Here is a 5,000-nt window from a genome sequence, read left to right as displayed (position 1 = left end):
TCACGACGACACATGGCACAATGATTGACACCAAGTCTTGGCTTTCTTCTGCTTCATCTGGGATTTAAGAATGATCATCAAGCTGTAAACAGCTAGTTCGATGTCACGAAAAAACATAAAAGCCAGGGCATTTCATACTCATTTAATGAAAACCAAAATGTTCATCGAACATGATACAGCTTTCAGAGTAATGTATACAGACAAAAAAAGATCAAAATCCTTCCTCATTAGAGTAATCGGGAATACAACACACACACACACACACACACACACACACACACACACACACACACACACACACACACACACGCACACACACACGCACACACATACACACACAGCCACTCTAACACAGACACACACAGACACACACAGACACACACACACGCATACTCACTCATAAATATACACAGCGCGCGCGTGTGTGTGTGTGTGTGTGTGTGTGTTTGTGTGTGTGTGTGTGTTGTATTCCCGATTACTTTAACGAGGAAGGATTTTGATCTTTTGTGTCTGTATACATTATTATTACAGCTGTATCATGTTCGATGAGCAGTTTGGTTTTCATTAAATGTATGTATGTCCTGTGTATGAAAAGGTATTCTTTGATTTGTATTCAGAGTCGGGTAGTCCCTACATAGTGAGTTTTGCATATGCTTACCTGTGGTTGTGGTGGTTGCTTTCACTGCAACAGAACCCAAGGCTTAAATAAATGTTTTGTAAAGATACTCTTTCTTTCACTTTACAGTAACACCGAATACATCAAATGTGAATGCTTTGGTAGCATACTGTTAGTTCTCAAAGGTGATGCACTAAAAGCTTTGATACATTTGTGATTTTAAAAGACCGCACATTTATCGTCTTGGTTTCGGAATGACATAAAACTTATGAAGTTCTATACGCCACTGTAGGTACATTTCCCGGAGAATTTGACTTGTAAGAAGTCAAATGGACATTCGTTGTTATGTTATTGTTTGTGCTTCTGCAATTAAAAATGCTCAGTTATTATGCAACGCATGTGAATAGCAGAACCGGCCCAATTTTTCAGAGTCCCACTTAATTCCATCGTTATATTTTCAGCCCTGCATGGCAGCCACGTATACGTTTTGTAGACAAAACGTGTTTGGTTAAGATAATCGATTCCAGAAATTAAGACCAAGGTTAAAGTAAACACAGTTTATGATGAGAATCGCGGTCTAAAAGACTACTTTAGTGTAGTGTTTGAACTGAACATAACCAAACGTTCAATCCCATGCATGAAAGCAATCGTGTTTATTCCCCCCTCTGCTTCTTTCTCTCTGTAAAGGTGTAGGGCTAGTTATTTTTCGGTAACTTACCCAACAACCAAAATCACTTACCCAACAACGGGCCTGAATCCTCGATAGCTCACAGGTTGATGAGTTAGACTTTGAGGGAACTACTTTAGCGATTGAAAAGTTCCGAACGCTCCAATGTACGAAATATACATCTCCAGACCAAACAATACAAACATACTGCATTTAAACTGGCAACTACAGGCTTGAATACATTAATCTCCATATAAAATCTATGAGTTTGGTTGTTTTCTAAATCCAAATCTAACGATCAGTGCAGAGAAACTCGCTTTAGATCTCTTATGAGTGCACGCAAACTCCCAAGGCAAGTAACTCTCGTACGACAAGAGTAGTTCCCCTTCCAAATTTTCTGAACTGAGTTGCTTGGACAAGAGACTGCTATCCGACGGTTAGTTTTTGACAATATTTCATTTTATAAACAGATCACACGCAACCAAATGCACACATCGCATCAATTTAAAGAACATACAGCGGTTTCATACACTATTTTGCCCCAGAAAACAGAACTTCATACAGTTTTTAACGTTGGAACACGGGTGCAAAAGTTCGTCTGCTTGACCCATTTGACGAAAGAACATTTTCTGAGCATTAACAAAACATGAACAGAACACGCACTATCTGCCTTTACCGACACAGCAGAATAACAACATAACAGTGTACTTGATTTTAGTCCAAAACAGGGAATCTGACAAGAAGTGTTAACAGAATTGATTGATTTTCCCTGAACTATACAACCGCGCATTATTCAATCGCCAGCGCAGGTAGACTGGTTGAGTGATTTGGATTCGATCAAACTTTCGCACAAAAACTCCTCTTTTCTTTGAATAACTGAAGAAAGGAGGAATAAAGATGTTACATATTACCCCGTCTCAGTGATTATTAAAATTAATGGTCTCAGTTAGCGGTCATGAAAAAGCTCGCTGAACCTCGCATTTTTCATGATCTGCTAACTTCGACTATTATTTTTAATAATCACTGATACTCGGCATGTAACCTCTACGTGTTTACACATCTGTCTAGATCTGTAGATATGATATAAGTATCCTTCCTTTTAGGCACATTAATATTGTTTCGTTTTTGGTTTTGTGTATTCTTCTTAATTAGTTTCTATTGAAAAAACTGAACGCCAAATACCTTTCACGCGTAGAATACATAGGTGCGATTCAGTGCCTTCGGAAGGCACAAAGAAACACATGTAACTCCCGGTGTGTTCAGAGCCGACTTCTTTAATCCTGACGGTTAGATGATCCGTAATATTACCATCAAATGTGTAGTTGGGCATCTCTACGAAACAGTCATGCTTGTTCTTTTCCGTAGACCAAGGGCACAAGAGAATGTCCGTTTCTAAATAGAAAAAAAGCATGTTCAGATTTGTATCTACTGCAACGACGATTATTCTGTGCGCAAACCTCAATCAGGGACTCTCTCTCTCTCTCTCTCTCTCTCTCTCTCTCTCTCTCTCTCTCCTCTCTCTCTCTCTCTCTCTCTCTCTCTCTCTCTCTCTCTCTCTCTCTCTCCCTCTCTCCCTCTCTCTCTCTCTCTCTCTATCTTTCTCTCTCTGTCTCTCTCTCTCTAGTTTTCTCTCTCTCTTTCTCTCTCTGTCTCTCTCTCTATTTCTCTCTCTCTCTCTCTCTCTCTCTCTCTCTCTCTCTCTCTCTCTCTCTCTCTCTCTCTCTCTCTTTCTCTCTTCACTGGCCCTTATTCTAAAACAAAAGTACGATCTAATTACACTTATCACTGGTTTAGGTTGAAACAAATATGCAATCCTCAGTAAAAAATAAAAAATAAAAAAAAAGTGTGTTGGAGTTTTCTCTCTTCCTTTTTCTGTCTCTCCTGTCTCTCTTTCGCTCTGTCTCTCTCTCTCGCTCTCTATGTAACACACACACACACACACACACACACACACACACACACACACACACACACACACACACACACACACACACACCACCGCGTTATTTCTCCCTCTATCTCACTAAATATATTTGCCGTTTCTTATCACTTGCACATTAAACTTATCTAAAAGTAGCACAAACCTATTGTGCCTTTTTGTCCATCCACAGGCCATCGTGCCAGGCTGAAAGAACGCCGGGTTGCTGTGATATTTGTGCCGAAATTGCATTTGACGGAAGCTTCTTCCCCAGTTACAAAGGTCCCCGCCTCACATGTTATTGGAGGTCCAGCGCATTGAATATGAAGACGCGTCAACACAAGCAGTGACAAACTCACGTGCACTGCAGGGAAGGGTGACATGGCAATCTTGTCAAAACCTGTTGAAAAGAATGTAAATACATGACGGCTGCGTATATCTGAAGAACAGAATACACAAAACACAGGTTTTTTCTCGAAAGACTAACAACAATTCATTACCTTTCCGTAAAGATAACGTTACAGAGAGCATGTACCGTAGTTTACGGACTATAAGGCGCAATTTTTTTCTCTCAATCTTGACCCCTGCGGCTTATTGAATTGAACGGAAGCGCCCTATGTGTTGTTAAAATAGAAATCGAAGGCCAAGTTTCATCTCAGACATCAAAGAGACCGCCTGAGTACCAGTCAAACAACTTGTGATAATGCATGTTTCAGCTACTAGGCACACACAGAGCACACATAATTCCACTTCGTATTCTTCCTTTGATGTGCGGCGTATTGAACGGAAGCGCCCTATGTGTTGTTAAAATAGAAATCGCAGGCCAAGTTTCATCTCAGACATCAAAGAGACCGCCTGAGTACCAGTCAAACAACTTGTGATAATGCATATTTCAGCTACTAGGCACACACAGAGCACACATAATTCCACTCCGTATTCTTCCTTTGATGTGCGGCTTATTGAACGGAAGCGCCCTATGTGTTGTTAAAATAGAAATCCCTGGCCAAGTTTAATCTCAGACATCAAAGAGACCGCCTGAATACCAGTCAAACAACTTGTGAAAATGCATGTTTCAGCTACTAGGCACACACAGAGCACACATAATTCCACTCCGTATTCTTCCTTTGATGTGCGGCGTATTGAACGGAAGCGCCCTATGTGTTGTTAAAATAGAAATCGAAGGCCAAGTTTCATCTCAGACATCAAAGAGACCGCCTGAGTACCAGTCAAACAACTTGTGATAATGCATGTTTCAGCTACTAGGCACACACAGAGCACACATAATTCCACTCCGTATTCTTCCTTTGATGTGCGGCTTATAGACAGGCAGCGCCTAATGTGATGTTTTTTTCTCAATGTTACCTCAACAGTGGGGGGTGCGCCCTATATACGGAAGCGCCTTATAGTCCCGAAAGTACCTAAAACTTGAACACGTTTTATTTAAAATGCTACCTCATTGAGCTTGCTTTAGATGCATTATGTTTCTGATCAGTAACATTTGTTATCTTTATTTTTGAGAAAATAGGACATGACTAAACGTGTTTGGTCATTCTAATCACAACCTGTTGAAAGCACGAGGAGTTAGTTACTTTAAGAGAGATTAACAAGCTTTTTTTTCTTCAAATGTGACCCTCCACCACGAAATGAGTCGCATGTCACCTCGCGCGGTTCTGCGCTAGGCTGAATGTAAGTCCGGGGAGTGTCTGGTAACAGTGTGAGGGTCACCTTAGTCACAGGCTTATAACTCAAACAGTTTTCGCCCTTTTCTAAAACGGATAGAGCATAAAAAAAACTCTTTA

At 40.6% G+C, this 5,000-nt stretch overlaps 1 long non-coding RNA gene across 1 annotated transcript in view; it reads right to left on the bottom strand.

The window, feature by feature from the left end:
- Positions 1 to 658: 658 nt before the first annotated feature.
- Positions 659 to 5,000, bottom strand: part of LOC138972155 (uncharacterized) — a 5,536-nt gene continuing 1,194 nt past the window's right edge. The window contains exons 2-4 of the long non-coding RNA XR_011457464.1: positions 3,368 to 3,601; positions 2,466 to 2,675; positions 659 to 682 (exon numbers count right to left, since the gene is read on the bottom strand). This is a non-coding gene — a long non-coding RNA (uncharacterized lncRNA). The remainder of the gene's footprint in view (positions 683 to 2,465; positions 2,676 to 3,367; positions 3,602 to 5,000) is intronic.

This window comes from Littorina saxatilis, linkage group LG8 (genome assembly GCF_037325665.1).
Source record: "Littorina saxatilis isolate snail1 linkage group LG8, US_GU_Lsax_2.0, whole genome shotgun sequence".
Classification (NCBI taxonomy): domain Eukaryota; kingdom Metazoa; phylum Mollusca; class Gastropoda; order Littorinimorpha; family Littorinidae; genus Littorina; species Littorina saxatilis.
The sequence above is the reverse complement of the archived record's forward strand: the minus strand, read 5'-3'. Positions and strand labels throughout refer to the sequence as shown.